Below are 20,307 nucleotides of genomic sequence, written 5' to 3' on the forward strand. Positions count from 1 at the left end.
AGTTTGGGGTGCCATAGGAGGTGGGTTTATCAGATCTTTGGATTCCGTATCTACTTGTGCGTGTGGGTTTGAGGCTTGTGCCATAGGGTTCCGCGTCAGTGGGTTTATCAAATCTTTGGATTTCATATCTACTTGTGCGTGTGGGTTTGAGGCTTGTGCCATAGGGTTCCGCGTCATGCGCTTTCATGTGTATTGATTTAACCATTTCAACCTTCGCTTTTCCATCTAAATTAGACAACTCGTTCGAAGGCAAAGGCATTAAATCTAATACAATTAATGGATTAAAACCATACACAATCTCAAAAGGTGAATAACTAGTAGAAGAATGGACAGCGCGATTATAAGCAAATTCAACATATGGCAAATATTCTTTCCAAGTTTTCAAATTCCTACCCATAATAGCACGAAACATAGTTCCTAAAATCCTATTAACAACTTCAGTTTGGCCATCTGTTTATGGATGACAAGTAATAAAAAATAAAAGCTTAGTACCCAATTTCCCCCACAAAACATGTCAAAAATGACTAAGGAACTTAGAATATCTATCAGAAACAATAGTCATAGGTATACCATGCAAACGTACTACTTGCCTGAAAAACAAATCAGCTATTTTCATTGGATCATCAGTTTTATGACATTGAATAAAATGTGCCATCTTACTAAAGCGATCTACAACAACAAACACTGAATCTCTACCTCTTTTTGTCCTATGTAAACCTATCACAAAATCCATAGATATTTCAGTTCAAGGTTCAGTAGGTACAGGCAAAGGAGTATACAATTCATGTGGCAAGGACTTAGAATTAGCCTGTTTACATGCAAAGCATTGAGCACAAATTTTATGTACATATTTTCGCATATTAGGCCAACAAAAGTGTTCATTCAACATGTCTATAAGTCTTTTGCACACCAAAATGTCCCATTAACTCTCCTGAATGCGATTCTCTAACAAGCAACTCACGCAATGAACAATTGGATATGCATATTTGTTTTCCTCTAAAAAGAAACCCATCATGCAAATAAAACTTTTTAAACGCCCTATGTTCACATGCTTTAAATACATCAGAAAAATCAATATCATTCTTATACATATCTTTCAAATGCTCAAACCCTAGCAATTTAGAACTAAGCATGAAAGTCAATGCATAACGTCTAGATAATGCTTTAGCAACCACATTCTCGTTACCTTGCTTGTATTTAATCACATAAGAAAAGATTTCGAGATACTCAACACACTTACCATGCCGCTTGTTCAACTTACCTTGTCCTTTCAGGTGTTTGAGAGACTGATGGTCAGTATGAATTCATGAACTCATTAGGCAGCAATTAGTATTCTCAAACTTCAAGAGCCCTATATAGTGCATAGATATCTTTGTTATAGGTGGAATAGTTTAAATGTGTGCCACCTAGCTTCTCACTGAAATATGCTATGGGTCGGCCTTTCTGCAAAAGAACAGCACCAATGTCAATCCCAAAAGCATCAAATTCGATTCCAAAGGTTTTAGAAAAATCAGGTAACCTTAAAACAGGAGCAACAGTAAATTTTTCTTTTAACATGTTAAATGCAAGTTCATATTCTTTACGCCATTTAAACCCAGCAACCTTTTTAATAATCTCATTTGGAGGTGCAACAATAGTGCAAAAATCTCTAACAAACCTCCTATAGAAGCTTGTTAATCCATGAAAGGATCTTAGATGTAGGCCATTCTTGGATAGCCTTAACCTTTTCAGTATCTATCTCAACTCCACGAGAACTAACATCAAATCCTAGGAAAATGACATTATCAGTACAAAATGTGCATTTTCTAAGATTAGCATACAATTCATGTTCATGCAACTTTTGTAGAACAAGTTCAACATGCCTAATATGATCATCCATGTTTCGGCTATAAATCAATATATCATCAAAACACACAACCACAAACTTAATTAGATAATCATGCTAAAAATAACTGTTAATCTCATAAATGTGCTAGGTGCACTAGTTAAGCCAAAAGGCATCACTAACTATTCATATAAACCATATTTAGTCTTAAAGGTAGTTTTCCACTCTTCACCTAGAATGGCGATACTTTACAGTGATTTTGTTGATCGCACGACAATCAACACACATACGCGCATTGTTCTATCTTTCTTTGGAATCAACAAAATAGGTACTGCGCATGGACTGAGGCTCTCTCTAATATGTCCTTTAGCTAGCAACTCATCAACTTTATTTTTCAATTCCTTTGTCTCCTCAGGATTACTCTGGTAAGCTAGACGGTTTGGAATCTGAGCTCTAGGAACAAAATCAATCTGATGTTCTATTCCCCTAATGGGTGGCAACCCAGATGGCACCTCCTCATGAAATACATCCGCAAAATCCTGCAATAACTTAGAAAAAGAGTTAGGCAATAAAACTTGAACTAAAACGCAATATAATCAAAAATTTCTTCCCTAAGTATGCTTTCTTGAACTCTCTCTCTTTACAATAAAATGAAGATTTGCTGAATTCTTCACTCTTCTCACTCAGCTCTGCTTTTACCTCCACACTCACTAACGTTTTCTCTCCTGCACATCTCCCATTTTTGTCATTTCATGTGCAGTCACTCTCCTTTGGGCCATTCAAAACCTCCTTTTTACTATTGACCTCTTTTCCCTAATTCTTTTAACTTGTCAAACTTTCCTTACCCAATTTAGCAAATTGTTGTAATTTCACTTGATCTGCATATATATCTTTAGAAGATAATGGTACAGGTATATGTTTTACACCAAGGAACACAAAAGAAATCCTATTACTATACCCATCATGAATGACACGCTTAAGAAATTGCCATGATATACCATCATATATGTTTTCTTTACAAAAATTGATTTGAAAAGCGGTAATTATCAAATTAGGATGAAGTTAGGTGATGAGTGGAAAACTGCCTTTAAGACAAAATATGGTTTATATGAATGGTTAGTGATGCCTTTTGGCTTAACTAATGCACCTAGCACATTTATGAGATTGATGAACCATGTTTTGCGTGATTACCTAGGTAAGTTTGTGGTTGTGTATTTTGATGATATATTGATTTATAGCTGAAACATGTATGATCACATTAGGCATGTTGAACTTGTTTTACAGAAGTTGCGTGAACATGAATTGTATGCTAATATTAAGAAATGCACATTTTGTACTGATAGTGTCATATTCCTATGATTTATTATTAGTTCACGTGGAGTTGAGGTAGATATTGAAAAGGTTAAGGCTATCCAAGAATGGCCTACACCTAAGAATGCTAATGAGGTGAGATCCTTTCATGGATTAGCAAGCTTCTATAGGAGGTTTGTTAGAGATTTCAGCACTATTGCTGCACCTCTAAATGAGATCATTAAAAAGGCTGTAGGATTTAAATGGGCTAAAGAACAGGAACTTGCATTTAACACATTCAAGGAAAAACTTACTACTGCTCCTGTTTTAAGGTTACCCGATTTCTCTAAAACCTTTGAAATTGAATGTGATGCTTCTGGGATTGGTATTGGTGCTGTTCTTATGCAGGAAGGCCGACCCATAGCATACTTCAGTGAGAAGCTAGGTGGCGCACATTTGAACTATTCCACCTATGACAAAGAGTTCTACGCACTGATTAGGGCTCTTGAAGTTTGGGAACACTACTTGCTGCCTAATGAGTTTGTGATTCATACCGACCATCAGTCTCTCAAACACTTGAAGGGACAAGGGAAGTTGAAGAAGCGGCACGGTAAGTGGGTTGAATATCTCGAAATCTTTCCTTATGTGATTAAATACAAGCAAGGTAAAGAGAACGTGGTTGCTGATGAATATCTAGACGTTATGCATTGACTTCCATGCTTAGTTCTAAGTTGTTAGGGTTTGAGTATTTGAAAGATATGTATGAGAATGATACTGATTTTTCTGATGTATTTAAGGCATGTGAACATGGGGCGTTTAACAAGTTTTATTTGCATGATGGGTTTCTTTTTAGGGGGAAACAAATATGCATACCCAAGTGTTCAGTACGTGAGTTGCTTGTTAGAGAATCGCATTCAGGAGGGTTAATGGGACATTTTGGTGTGCAAAAGACTTTAGACATGTTGAATGAACACTTTTATTGGCCTAATATGCGAAAATATGGAGAGAAAGTTTGTGCTCAATGCTTTGCATGTAAACAGGCTAAATCTAAGTCCTTGCCACATGGGTTGTACACCCCTTTGCCTGTACCTACTGAACCTTGGACTGAAATATGTATGGATTTTGTGATAGGTTTACCTAGGACAAAAAGAGGTAGAGATTCAGTGATACGGATCCAATAGGACAAATTTCTAACAATGGTGTGGAGCAAACTTATATCATTCAAATGGATCCAGAAGTAGTTCAAAATCATATTCATATAATCCATATATATTTGGGGCGTGCTTTAACTCATATGGGACAGATTTGGTGCAACACTTGCAATCATAGGCTGAGGGAGTCTAATCAAACCTATGGGCTAAAACTACATAAAGGAAAGCCTAAAGTGAAGATCAAGCAAGGCTTTTGTGAAGATTCAACTTTGTTATGATGGGCTTGCTAGTTTTATTATTTAAACACTTGTTTTATTTTAGATTTGTTTGGGCTTGTATTCTGGCCATATTTTATCTTTTAAGTTTTAGAGTGTTGGGCCATGTTGTGGGCTTATATTTTAATACTTATGTGTTATTTTAGTGTGTGATTGGGCTTGGGTCTTATGTGTTTAAGTCAGGCCCAAGAAGAGTGTCTTAGGGTTTTATTTGTTTTTCTCCTTACTATATAAGGATAAGAAACAATTGTAAGAGGGAGCTTTTGAATCAAATTTCAGAATTCTTTTCATGCCTTTGGCGTGTATTGCTTTGAGTGAGAGTGAGGATTTGCTTTCATCAATTGCACCAGGAATCTTGGCTAACTTATCAACTATTCGTTGTGGCGTTTGTCAGATTCTCATCTAAATCCTTCGATCATTGGTGTTTCAGCTTCTCTAAGTTTGGGGTGCCATAGGAGGTGGGTTTATCAAATCTTTGGATTCCATATCTACTTGTGCGTGTGGGTTTGAGGCTTGTGCCATAGGGTTCCGCGTCATTCAGTGTTTGTTGTTGTAGATCGCTTTAGTAAGATGTCACATTTTATTCCATGTCATAAAACTGATGAGGCAACGAACATAGCTGCTTTGTTTTTCAAGGAAGTAGTCCGTTTGCATGGTATACCTAGGATTATTGTTTCTGATAGAGATTCTAAGTTTCTTAGTCATTTCTGGCGTGTTTTGTGGGGGAAATTGGGTACTAAACTTTTATTTTCTACTACTTGTCATCCACAAATAGATGGCCAAACTGAAGTTGTTAATAGGACTTTAGGAACTATGCTTCGTGCTATTGTGGGTAGGAACTTGAAAACTTGGGAAGAATGTTTGCCATATGTTGAATTTGCTTATAATCGCGCTGTCCATTCTACTACTGGTTATTCACCTTTTGAGATTGTGTATGGTTTTAATCCATCAACTGTATTAGATTTAATGCCTTTACCTTTGAACGAGCTGTCTAATTTAGATGGAAAAGCGAAGTCTGAAATGGTTAAATCAATACATATGAAAGCGCGTGAGCATATTGAGAAGCGCAACAAAATGTATGAGAAACAGGCCAATAAGGGTCGCAAGAAAGTTGTATTCAGACCAAGTGATTGGGTTTGGATCCATATGCGAAAGGAGAGGTTTCCGAATCAAAGGAAATCAAAACTTGATGCACGAGGGGATGGACGATATCAAGTGCTGAAACGGATCAATGATAACGCTTACATAATTGATCTGCCAGGTGAGTTTGGTGTAAGTGCTACCTTTAATGTTTCTGATTTGTCTCCTTTTGATTTTGGTACAGATTCGAGGACGAATCCTTTTCAAGAGGGAGGTGACGCGGAACCCTATGGCACAAGCCTCAAACCCACACGCACAAGTAGATATGGAATCCAAAGATCTGATAAACTCACCTCCTATGGCACCCCAAACTTAGAGAAGCTGAAACACCAATGATCGAAGGATTTTAGATGAGAATCCGACAAACGCCACAACGAATAGTTGATAAGTTAGCCAAGATTCCTGGTGCAATTGATGAAAGCAAATCCTCACTCTCACTCAAAGCAATACACGCCAAAGGCATGAAAGAAATTCTGAAAAGTTTGATTAAAAGCTCCCTCTTACAATTGTTTCTTATCCTTATATAGTAAGGAGAAAAACAAATAAAACCCTAAGACACTCTTCTTGGGCCTGACTTAAACACATAAGACCCAAGCCCAATCACACACTAAAATAACACATAAGTATTAAAATATAAGCCCACAACATGGCCCAACACTCTAAAACTTAAAAGATAAAATATGGCCAGAATACAAGCCCAAACAAAACTAAAATAAAACAAGTGTTTAAATAATAAAACTAGCAAGCCCATCATAACAAAGTTGAATCTTCACAAAAGCCTTGCTTGATCTTCACTTTAGGCTTTCCTTTATGTAGTTTTAGCCCATAGGTTTGATTAGACTCCCTCAGCCTATGATTGCAAGTGTTGCACCAAATCTGTCCCATATGAGTTAAAGCACGCCCCAAATATATATGGATTATATGAATATGATTTTGAACTACTTCTGGATCCATTTGAATGATATAAGTTTGCTCCACACCATTGTTAGAAATTTGTCCTATTGGATCCGTATCATTCCCTCTTTCTTTAGAAAAGATTCGTCCTCGAATCTTGTTGATATTTATGTCAAGAAGGAAAGCTTTAGGCACCCATGTATCTTCAAAGACCTCCTTTTGAATAGGTGGAAATAGTATAAAACTTTCATCATGAATGTTTTCACCAACAACCTGCACATCATGAACAAATGAACTAGACATAAAAATATTAGTCATAGAAAGATCATGTGGATGTGACCCATTCTCCTCTACAACTTGCAAAACAGTCTTATTCACCTCCTCCACCTCATCAATCATGTGCTCCCCATGTCCACCATCATTCACAACCTCTTCTATAAGTTCATTAATGGAATTTTCAATTTCAATCTCTATGGAAGTTGACATTGGAACTTTAGCCTCTTCTTTCTCCTTTTCTTTCTCCATCTTCCCTCCTTGAAGTAGTCTTGATTCTTTTCCAGCCTCGTTACCCTCAAACTCACTCTTTTCTCTCATTTTTTCCACAGAACTCAAGCTCTCACTCTCCTTTGTAGCCAAGGCCGAAGCCTCCCTCTCCCTCTCCAGCATTTTTATGTGATCGGCATATACCTCTTGAGGTGATAAAGGAGCGAGTATAAGCTTCTGTCCTTCATGAGTGAAGGAGTACTTGTTATTGAGCCCATCATGTTGCACCTTTCTATCATATTGCCACGGCCTACCCAACAATATATGGCTTGCCTGCATAGGTACCACATCGCACAAGATCTCATCCTTATACCTACCAATAGAAAATGGTATAACCACCTGGCGTGTAACTCTGACCTCACCACAATCGTTCAACCATTGCAATCTGTATGGCTTAGGGTGTTTAATAGAAGCCAAGCCCAATTTCTCCACCATATACACACTAGCCACATTTGCACAACTACCTCCATCAATAATGACAGTACACACTTTTCCATTAACCAAACACCTAGTGTGAAATATGTTTTCCCGCTGTTTCAGGCTTTCTTCCTTAACCTGCATATTCAGAGCACGCCTAGCAACAAGCATCTCACAATGTGCAGCAAGCAACACATTATTAACAAACACATCCGAATCATCACAGTCATTATTGCAATTATGAGTTCTTTGAGGTATTCTTGTAGAAGTGGACGCTGGTGAGACATTCTGATATGTACTCATCCTACCTTTAATCAACAAAGAACAAAGAGAACTAGCAAATATTGTGTTAGAAAAGAAAGAACTCAAGTGTTTGCACACTTACCACTCTTTTGCTGATTCTTCAATTGCACTTCAGAAACTAAGGTCAACCAACTAACCACAAGGTGCGTTTAATGAAACAAAGAAAAAAACCTAAGGAAAGAAGGAAGCGCACAAAAACTAGAAAGAAGACACTGACAATTTGGAAAGTAACACCAGAACTAGGTGGTGTGCTACTTGAAAATATCACCTAGAGTATAGACACAAGCAAATAATACTCCAGCAATGTCAAGGAAATAAAAACAAGCTTAAACCAAAAAGGAAACTTAGAATTCAAATAAAAACGAATCTGGAAAATTTTGAATTTAATTCACTTCAAACTAAATTAAATATGGATCTATTAAAATCTACCCAAAAACGCAAGTATCAAGACCCACAAATAGAGACAGAAAAAAAAATCAAATAAAATTCAATAGGCAGATTTCTTTTGTCTCTAATCTGGATTCAACCCAATTCAAATTTCAAATTTCCAAATTGATTCCCACAAACTACAGCAATCAATTGAGATAGGTACGGAAATATAGATACAATCACAATTTCTGCCAGAACAAGATAAGGCAAAGGGAATTTTTTTTTTTTCATTTTTTTTTTTTTTTTTGTATTGCGATTTTTTTTTTTGTGATGCACGAAGAAAAGGAAAACTCAGAAAAAAAAAACTCAGAAAAAAAAGGAAAACTCAATAACGAAGAAAAGGAAAACTCAGAAAAAAAAACTCTAGATCCTGAGATAAATAAGAATTTACCTCACTTTGGCTCTGATACCAACTGACGCGGAACCCTATGGCACAAGCCTCAAACCCACACGCACAAGTAGATATGGAATCCAAAGATCTGATAAACTCACCTCCTATGGCACCCCAAACTTAGAGAAGCTGAAACACCAATGATCGAAGGATTTTAGATGAGAATCCGACAAACGCCACAACGAATAGTTGATAAGTTAGCCAAGATTCCTGGTGCAATTGATGAAAGCAAATCCTCACTCTCACTCAAAGCAATACACGCCAAAGGCATGAAAGAAATTCTGAAAAGTTTGATTAAAAGCTCCCTCTTACAATTGTTTCTTATCCTTATATAGTAAGGAGAAAAACAAATAAAACCCTAAGACACTCTTCTTGGGCCTGACTTAAACACATAAGACCCAAGCCCAATCACACACTAAAATAACACATAAGTATTAAAATATAAGCCCACAACATGGCCCAACACTCTAAAACTTAAAAGATAAAATATGGCCAGAATACAAGCCCAAACAAAACTAAAATAAAACAAGTGTTTAAATAATAAAACTAGCAAGCCCATCATAACAAAGTTGAATCTTCACAAAAGCCTTGCTTGATCTTCACTTTAGGCTTTCCTTTATATAGTTTTAGCCCATAGGTTTGATTAGACTCCCTCAGCCTATGATTGCAAGTGTTGCACCAAATCTGTCCCATATGAGTTAAAGCACGCCCCAAATATATATGGATTATATGAATATGATTTTGAACTACTTCTGGATCCATTTGAATGATATAAGTTTGCTCCACACCATTGTTAGAAATTTGTCCTATTGGATCCGTATCAGGAGGGGATGATGTAAGCACGACCAACAACACCAAAAATGATGAGCTAGCATTGCCTCAAGGACCAATTACAAGGCTGAGATCCAAGAGGTTGAAGGAAGCACTTCAAGGATTCATGAAGGAATATGTTGAAGCTTTGCAAGTTCATTTTGAAGTTGAAGAACAATCTGGCCATTCCAAGTCAATTAGGCCAAATGTGTCGTTATTGACAATTCAAATTTTGTATTTATGGTGGGTAGTTATTTAGTAGTTGGTAGTTAACCAGTAGTGGGTAGTTATTTGGTAGTGGGTCCATGTATAGTAGTGGGAAGTGGCAAAGATCATGGGTCCATGCATAGTTGTGGGAAGTGGCAAAGATCATGGGTCCATGTATAGTAGTGGGAAGTGGCAAAGATCATGGCTCTTAATTTAGGCTATATAAAGCATCTCTTTTTCTATATTGTACACACAGATTATCAATTATTCAATACAATTGCTTTATGCGATTCTTTTTTGAGAGCTTAAGAGAGATCTTGATTCTTGACATTGCATCACGAATAAGGTATGATACTAACTTGTATGTTTCTTATTCTTGCTGCTCTTAAAATCAATCCATTATAAGTGTTCTTAATTGCATGTTAATTAAGGGTGCTTTAGATTGGGGAATTATTTTATGAATTAAGTTCTTTTTACTAGGGTATGTATCGTTTCAGTCTCTAATAGGTTGGGGTTCCGCATCACTTGCGACCCTTATTAGCCTGTTTTTCATACATTTTGTTACGCTTCTCAATATTCTCACGCTTTTTCACGTGTATTGATTTAACAATTTCAGGCTTTACTTTTCCATCGAAATTATACAGCTCGTTCAAACGTAAAGGCATTAAATCTAACACAACTAATGGATTAAAACCATACAGAAGCTCAAAAGGTGAACAACCAGTCAAAGAATTGACAGCGCGATTATAAGCAAATTCAACATATGACAAACATTCTTCCCAAGTTTTTAAGTTCCTACCCACAATAGCACGAAACATAGTTCTTAAAGTCCTATTAACAACTTCAGTTTGATCATCTGTTTGTGGATGACAAGTAGTAGAAAATAAAAGTTTAGAATCTCTATTAGAAACATATAAAATGTGCCATCTTCCTAAAGCACTGAATCCATAGATATTTCAGTCCAAGGTTCAGTAGGTACAGGCAAAGGAGTATACAACCTATGTGGCAAGAACTTAGATTTAGCCTGTTTACATGCAAAGTATTGAGCACAATTTTTCTCTACATATTTTCGCATATTAGGCCAATAAAAGTGTTCATTCAACATGTCTAAAGTCTTTTGCACACCAAAATGTCCCATTAACTCTCCTGAATGTGATTCTCTAACAAGAAACTCACGCAATGAACAATTGGGTATGCATATTTGTTTCCCCCTAAAAAGAAACCCATCATGCAAATAAAATTTGTTAAACGCCCCATGTTCACATGCTTTAAATACATAAGAAAAATCAATATCATTCTCATACATATCTTTCAAATGCTCAAACCCTAACAACTTATAACTAAGCATGGAAGTCGATGCATAACGTCTAGACAATACATCAACAACCACATTTTCTTTACCTTGCTTGTATTTAATCACATAAGAAAAGATTTCGAGATACTCAACCCACTTACCATGCCGCTTGTTCAACTTACCTTGTTCCTTAACGTATGAATCACAAACTCATTAGGCAGCAGTAGAGTTCCCAAACTTCAAGAGCCCTAATCAGTGCGTATAATTCTTTATCATAGGTGGAATAGTTCAAATGTGCGCCACCTAACTTCTCACTGAAATATGCTATGGGTCGGCCTTCCTGCATAAGAACAGCACCAATACTAATCCCAGAAGCATCACATTCGATTTCAAAAGTTTTAGAAAAATCAGGTAATCCTAAAATAGGAGCAGTAGTAAGTTTTTCTTTTAATGTGTTAAATGGAAGTTCCTATTCTTTACCCCAATTAAATCCTACAGCCTTTTTAATGATCTCATTTAGAGGTGAAGCAATAGTGCTGAAATCTCTAACAAACCTCTTATAGAAGCTTGCTAATCCATGAAAGGATCTCACCTCATTAGCATTCTTAGGTGTAGGCCTTTCTTGGATAGCCTTAAACTTTTTTGTTTCTATCTCAACTCCACGTGAACTAATAATAAATCCTAGGAATATAACACTATCAGTACAAAATATGCATTTCGTAAGATTAGCATACAATTCATGTTCACGCAACTTCTGTAGAACAAGTTCAACATGCCTAATATGATTGTCCAAGTTTCGAATATAAATCAATATATCATCAAAATACACAACCACAAACTTACCTAGATAATCACGCAAAACATGGTTCATTAATCTCATAAATGTGCTAGGTGCATTAGTTAATGATAACCGCTTCATCCTAATTTAATAATAACTGCTTTTCAAATCAATTTTGGTAAAGAAAACAGCACCACATAATTCTTCAAGTATATCATCTAACCTAGGAATAGGATGGCGATACTTTACAGTGATTTTCTTGATTGCACGACAATCAACACACATGCACATTGTTCCATCTTTCTTTGGAACCAACAAAACAGGTACTGCGCATGGACTGAGACTCTCCCTGATATGTCCCTTAGCTAGCAAATCATCAACTTGCTTTTGCAATTCCTTCGTCTCCTCAAGATTACTCCGGTAAACTGGATGTTTGGAATTTGAGCTCTATGAACAAAATCGATATGATGTTCTATTCCTCTAATGGGCGGCAACTCAAATGACACTTCCTCAGAAAATACATTCACAAAATCATGCAACAACTTAGAAAAAGAATCAGGCAATTCATCCGTATGGTTAGCCTCAATCATAAATTTGGAACTAAAACACAACATAATCAAAACTCTCTTCCCTGAGTATGCTTTCTTCAACTCTCTCTTTTCAGTAAAAGGGAGACTTGCTGAATTCTTCAATCTTCTTACTCAGCTCTTCTTTTACCTCCACACTCACTAACGTTTTCTCTCCTCCACGTCTCTCATTTTTATCTTTTCTTATGCAGTCATGATGCGGAACCCCAGCCTATTAGAGACTGAAACGACACATACCCTAGTAAAAAGAACTTAATTCAGAAAATAATTCCCCAATCTAAAGCATCCTTAATTAACATGCAATTAAGAACACTTATAATGGATTGATTTTAAGAGCAGCAAGAATAAGAAACATACAAGTTAGTATCAAACCTTATTTGTGATGCAATGTCAAGAACCAAGATCTCTCTTAAGCTCTCAAAGAAGAATCGCATAAAGCAATTGTATAGAATAATTGATAATCTGTGTGTACAATAGAAAAAGAGATGCTTTATATAGCCTAAATTAAGACCCATGATCTTTGCCACTTCCCACTACTATACATGGACCCATGATCTTTGCCACTTCCCACAACTATGCATGGACCCATGATCTATGCCACTATCCACTACTAGATAACTACCCACTACTGTTTAACTACCCACTACTGGTTAACTACCAACTACTAAATGACTACCCACTATAAATACAAAATTTGAATTGTCAATAAGGACACATTTGGCCTAATTGACTTGGAATGGCCAGATTGTTCTTCAGCTTCAAAATGAACTTGCAAAGCTTCAACATATTCCTTCATGAATCCTTGAAGTGCTTCCTTCAACCTCTTGGATCTCAGCCTTGTAATTGGTCCTTGAGGCAATGCTAGCTCATCATTTTTGGTGTTGTTGGTCGTGCTTACATCAAGTCACTCTCCTTTGGGCCATTCGAAACCTTTTTTTTTTACTACTGGCCTCTTTTCCCTCATTCTTTTTTCTTAACTCACCTCCCTTACCCAATTTAGCAGATTGTTGTAATTTTACTTGATCTGTATATACATATTTAGGAGATAATGGTACAAGTATATGTTTTACACCAAGGAACATAAAAGAAAGCCTATTACTGTACCCATCATGAATGACATGCCTATCAAATTCCCATGGTCTACCCAGCAAAATATGTCCAGCCTGCATGGGTACAATGTCACAAGTAACCTCATCTACATACTTGCTAATAGAAAATGAAACTTTACATTGCTTGGTTACCTTTGCCTCGCCACTATCATTCAACCACTGAAATCTGTAAGAATTAGAGTGTTTAATAGTTTATAATCCTAATTTATCAACTAAAATAGTACTAGCACAATTGAGTTGAATACCCGAATCTATTATCATGCAACAAACTTTACCACCTATCAAACAATGAGTGTGAAGGATGTTTTCACGCTGTTCAAGTCTCTCTTCCTTAATAGAAACATTTAAATTATGAAATATCACTAAGGACTCTCCCTGAACAGGATATCTCTACATCAGAATAATCTTTTGAAGGTGGTATCATTAGAATCAGAATCAGTTTCGGAGACTATCTCATCTCGCCTCACTATCATGGCACGTTTATTAACACTCATGCATAATGCCCACGCCCTTTACATTTAAAGCACTGAATATCTCTAGCCCTATTAGATTTAGGGGATAGTTCGTTTCTACCATGAGAGTTAGATGTTTCTTTGGAAGGTAACGTACCTTTTTGAGTTGAAAACTTATCAAACCTTTTAAGATCAAACTTGGTGTTCCATTTGAAACCCCATTTGCTGTTGGAGTTTTGAGCAGCCCTGTTACTCCCCCATCTATTTCGGCCTCATTGTCTTTCCACCATAATGGCAATGTTCACAAAATCTTCTAAATCAACATATGTTGGAAATAAACCACATCAGCAATCTCCTTGTTTAGACCACCAGAGAAACGAGCCATAGTCAGGTCTTCCTTCTCCACTATGTTTGCTTTGATCAGGAGTAACTCTATCTCCTTATGATACTCATCAACAGATTTTGATCCTTGGGTTAATCTTTGCAACTGATGATGGAACACGTATAACTTATTGATTTTAAGAGCAGCAATAATAAAAATCATACAAGTTGGTATCAAACCTTATTCATGATACAATGTCAAGAACTAAGATCTCTTTTGAACTCTAAATGAAAAATCGCGTAAAACAATTATATTGAATAATTGATAATCTGTGTACAATGGAAAAAAAAAGATACTTTATATACCTAGGGCAACCTAGCCTAATTAAAATAAATAAATAAATAAAAACCTAAATAAAGACCCATAATCTTTGCCACTTCCCACTACTATGCATGAACCAAAGATTTATGCCACTATCCAGTACTGGATAATTACCCACTACTGGTTGACTATCAACTGCTAAATAACTACCCACTACTGAATTAGTGATGAAAAATCTGTTAATGCAAATGCAAAATTTTAAATCGTCAATAAGGACGCATTCGGCCTAATTGACTTGGAATGGTCAGATTGTTCTTCAACTCCAAAATGAACTTGCAAAGTTTCAACATATCCCTTCATGAATCCTTGAAGTGCTTCCTTCAACTTCTTGAATTTCAACCTTGTAATTAGTCTTCAAGGCAATGCTAGCTCATCATTTTTAGTGTTGTTAGTTGTGCTTACATCAGGAAGTGTGTTATTACTTCCCAAAAATGTATATTTCAAATGAGCTGGATGCATTTTTAACTCAATTTCTAGTGCCTTATGGATCAAAGTGTTCAATGAACGGATTGTTTCTATGATTTCCTAATCAAGTTCAATGTGCTATTGTCAGGGTAGTAGATTATCAAAGTTTTTATTTGATAATGTCTATATTGCAAAGAGAGGATTAATTCAAATGCTTTTTGAGCAAGAGGATTAATAATGTCTATATTGCAAAGAGAAAAATTATCATCAGAATACTTCATTACATTGTAAACATTAAATTTTACATTTTCTCCATCAAACTCCATTGAAAGCATGCCTTCGTGCACGTCAATCATCATTCTAGCTGTGCTAAGGAATGGTCTTCCTAGCAACAAATCTGTAGATTTGAATGAACTGTCATCTTCAGTATCCAAAATAGAGAATTCTGCTGGAAAAATTAATTTCTCTACTTGGACCAAAACATCCTCCAACACGCATTTAGAATAAACTATTGATCTATCGATGAATTGGAGTGTGATTGTTGTTTATTTTAAAGGACCTGTATCTAAAGAAAAAATAAACTGACAGAAGCATAGCATTTATGGAAGCTCCTAAATCACACACATTGCATAAACTAACAGAGGCATAACATTTATGTGGCATCATATATTCAAAAGAAGAGAGTATTTAGGACAGTCAATTACATCTCATCTCCCGATATTGGTTTCTTAAAGGCAATGAAAGGAAAAACGAACAATCCCAAGACAAAGCTCATCCTTGTTTTCCTGGACAAATGTAACAGCCCGGAAACCGGTACCCCTCTAGTAACGGCCCGACCTGCTCGGCACTAGGATCCAGATCGGCTTAAGGCCGCCGGGACCCGTAGTAAGCCTCCTACACATCCTGAAACTCTAGGTATAATCCCATACATGATCAAACTTGCCTGAAAACTTAAACTTTGATCTCATAAAACCTTTAAAACTTATTTTTCTTACATCAGCTTGACCTATGCATGCAAACATAGAACCTCATACCAAATGGGTCATCAAGCTTGCTTTAAAACATATCCGCTTTGGGTCAAGGGATTGGAACCCTTTCTTCCCTCACGGCCATTCAAAACTCATAACATTTAAAACATTTTCTCAAGATCATGCAACAAAAAGGGATTTACCAACACTCTAGGCAAAGCACAATTCTATACATCTCATGCTACAACACATGGCATATCTATACGTTTCTTAACTTGGCTCTATCTCTTTATAACATTTCTCTTTCTATTCTTTCATATCTCCTACATACATAAGGACCATACATCAAGTCCATCTATCATGTCCATATATCATCATGTCCATAACTAAGCTATACAAGCAAAATAAACATACATAGCATTACATAACATATCATCTCTTTACAACTTACATTACATACTATCTCCATAAACATATACAATAAGCATCTCTCCTTATACATAAACATAAACATAACTAAGCTATTACAACCAAACATGGCAACCCATGCTTGAACCTCTTCTATCCCATAGCTTACTCTGACTGAACTCAGGCTACTTACTCTGGCTTGACATACTCTGGCCCTGCAAAACTGGGGTTAAGGAATGGGGTGAGCTACAAGAGCCCAGTGAGTAGAAACAGAGAAAAACATTTGATTTAGTTCCTCCATTTTTAGGTATATTATTATGCCTTTTATTGTTCCACCCTTTTTATGTATTTTATTATAAAGACATTTTATCAATTCAAAATTCTTCTTATTCATGCATTCATGAAATGCGTCATATCACAATTATATCACAACAAACATCTCACCCCCGCTTGAGTTCATGCTAGCAAATCTCTTCCTCTTGCGGGTGATTTTAGAGGGTTCACGTAACGTCCTTCCCCTCAGGGTTAGACATGACCCCAACGTTCCCTCTGTCAAAACTTGGCCCCGAAGGAGCTCTCATGGGGCTTTCCTACATGTACTCGCCCGATTGACAAAGACTCATTGACAGACTTGCGGGCTATTGAGGTCGCCTTGGTCCACCCATCACATCATATACATAGCACATTATGCAATGCGTCACCTTCGTGAAACTAGTGCAATCATCCTATAACATATAAACATGGTGCATGAGCATGGTGAAGCTAATGCAAACATCCTATTACATAACATGATGTATGAGTATGCTTTAGGCATTAGATTTTCTTAAAGGAAAAGATTAAGGTTAGTTCTACTCACCTGAAGCCTCTGCTCAACAAACTCAGGGTCAACTAGCACTGAAGCTAGACACCTCTCCTCAGGTCCACTCCTACACAGATGGACTCACATGAGGTACTAAACACATGCTAACAACTCATAAGCAACTCCCCAAAAACCCCTCTAAACATCACTGAAACATGCATAGAAAACAGCCATGAAAAGGCTGGACAGGCACTTTCGGCGGCACCTTCGGCGGCCGAAAGTCTCCTCCAGAGACGAAACTCGGGTAGGTTCGGCGGCACCTTCGGCGGCCGAACCCTCTCTCCAGAGACGAAAGTCAGGCACTTTCGGCGGCCGAACATTGCCTTCGGCGGCCGAAAGTCTGCTTTCAAGCCACAACCCCACTTTCGGGGGCAAGGTTAGGCGGCCAAACCTATGCATCCTCAGGCACGTTCGGCGGCCGAAACCACCTTCGGCGGCCGAACCTGAGTTCATCAGAACTCAGCCTTCGTGCATACCAGCCTCCTAAACCTCACAAAACAACCCCAAACCTCACATACTCTCTCCCAAGCATGCATACACACTCCCACAAGCAAAGAGAGCAAAGAAACTAACTTAAACTCCTCAACACATCATCACATAACATACATTGGGCATAAAACCCACAAAAGCCTAAACATGCATATCTACCCATCATCAACATAAAACCTTCATAAAACTTACTTAAAACTTCATGAAAACACTAGGGAAACCAAGATCTACACTTACCTCTTGAAGATCGAGGGTTGGTGCGATCCCTAACTCGGAGGTGTGGAGAATCCAAGCTCCAAAAGCTCCAAGCTCCCAAAACTTCTACTTTAGCTTCAAAACTTCAAACCAAGGGTAGATCTTATGAAAACTTGAAGGATTTTGAAGAGAAGACACACAAGCAACCAAGGGAGGGCAGAAACTCACCTGAGTTCGAGAATGGGGAGAAAACTCGCCCATTTCCGATCTGAGGGCCTTATATAGGTGGCCTGGTCATCAACCTTCGGCAGCCTAACGTGCCCCCTAAACTCATGCATGTTCGGCGGCCGAACCTCACTTTCGGCGGCCGAACCTTGGCTTGCTCCCACAAGACTTTCGGAGGCCAAAGGCGCTCCCGAAGCCTTCACATGTTCGGCGGCCGAACTTCACTTTCGGCGGCCGAACCTGGCAAACGCCTCCTTGGTCTTTCTCTTCAAAAACTCAACTCTTTTCTATTTAAAACCATAAAACACTTAAAAACATTTTAGAAAACCTTTCCTTTACCCTTGCTCTACCCCCCAAAGAGGATCCGACACCCGAGATTCCACCGGACGGTAGGAATTCCGATGTCTGAACGAGCGGGGTCTTACATTCTTCCCCCCTTACAGAACATTCGTCCCCGAATGTTCAAACAAAAACACAAACAAACAATCAAAACCTCAAACTTGCGCTTGAACGCCACAAGCTTCTGCTGCGCTACTCTGATCCTTCTCTTCTTCTTCCTTCACTGATCTTTACTAACTGGCTCCTTCTCACTGTTAACCCAAAACTAATTCTAACTCTCACAGGTAGTACCCGGATTTCAGATCTATCCTGGAAAACAAACAGCCTCTGCTAGCTGTCCCAATAGATCATCCATCCTGCATGGGAATACCTGCTCTTGGTAGTGACCTTGTTTAACTGCTGACAGTCGCTACAAGGGTTCAAGGATCCATCCTTCCTTTCTCTCACAACTCTGGAGCGTTCCAGGGTGAGGTACTGAGTCAGATAAAACCCCTGTCTACCAAGCACTCTACTACTCCTACACTCCTCCTACAACTCTGCAGGTGCCATCCTGAGAGGAAAGAGAGAAATGGTTATGGGTACCAAGCACCACCTCTGAACCAAACTCTACCTCCCTGATTGATGGCCAACCTGACACTAGCCTGAACCTCTGAACACTCGCTCTATCTATGGCACCAGGGCTGGTTCCTAGACCTGCCTGCTGCCCTCTCAAACTCAACTAAAACTCTCTACTAACCATTCCTATACACTCTACGAGCCTGACAGCTGACATCAAACTTCTAGGCATCCTACACGGTCCTCTCTGAAGCCTACCTCAGACCCACTCTGCATTTCGATCCCGACCACCTTGCGCTGCAGACGCAAGTATTACCAGCTCCACAAGTAGAAAACCAATCCATCCCCCGGCTGACATCCAGACAATCAAGTCTAGGACCTCATGCACGGGTGGAAGGCATCTACCCTCATCGGACACTGGCTTGAATCTCAGCCACAGATGGATCCTGCCCGGGTCTACTAACCCAAAGAGAACACTCTACACCCAGAAGCTATCAATTCAACCTCTCAAAGGCTCCTAGAGCAACTAACAAGAACATACCAGAGGTACCAAACACACACATCGGAACATGAACAAGTGAGTGTACCTGGCACCACTGTGTCCGAGGTGTCTGCTCCTCTTCCTGGAACACTGGCTTGAACCACATCACCTGCAGCTCGCTGCTGGGACCACATTCTCCTGGGCGCAGTAGGACATTCACGTGCGAAGTGTCCTTCCTGTCCGCACCTGAAGCATGCCGTTGTCCCAACTCGACAAGGCCCTCTATGCAACCTTCCGCACCTCAAACATCTTGTAGGACCTTGGCCAGAACTCGAGCCATCTTCAGCATCTAGCCTAAACCTCTTCCACAATCTACCCTTTCTAGTCTTGCCCCATTGCTTAGGGGCTCTGGCTCTTCCCCACTTTCTACCTCTCTTGGTAGCTGTACTCAGCATGGAGGGATCAACTTCTCCTGAACTTGAACTCTTAGAATCCTTAGACTTTTCCATACTTTCCTCATCCATGTTCACTTGCAAATTAACATCCCTCCTCTGCACCATAACTTCTCTGCAGACTTCTACAGACCTTTCAGGGTCTCTTGCTCTGTCATCTCCACCTGACCTTGCAAGGGGAAAAGACTCACTTTCCCACTCAGATGGATCTGACTCCATAGAGCTCCTAGCACCTTGCATCTCAGCTTGTCTGAAACACAACAGGCACACAAGCACACATAAGCATCACATCACATCATGTGGTCCATGACAAACACATGAACTCACAACACA

At 38.4% G+C, this 20,307-nt stretch overlaps 1 pseudogene; it reads left to right on the forward strand.

Annotated features, from left to right (window-relative positions):
- Nucleotides 1-20,307, forward strand: part of LOC122723693 — a 54,390-nt pseudogene that overhangs the window by 2,944 nt on the left and 31,139 nt on the right.

The sequence above is a fragment of the Manihot esculenta genome, chromosome 5 (assembly GCF_001659605.2).
Source record: "Manihot esculenta cultivar AM560-2 chromosome 5, M.esculenta_v8, whole genome shotgun sequence".
Taxonomy (NCBI): domain Eukaryota; kingdom Viridiplantae; phylum Streptophyta; class Magnoliopsida; order Malpighiales; family Euphorbiaceae; genus Manihot; species Manihot esculenta.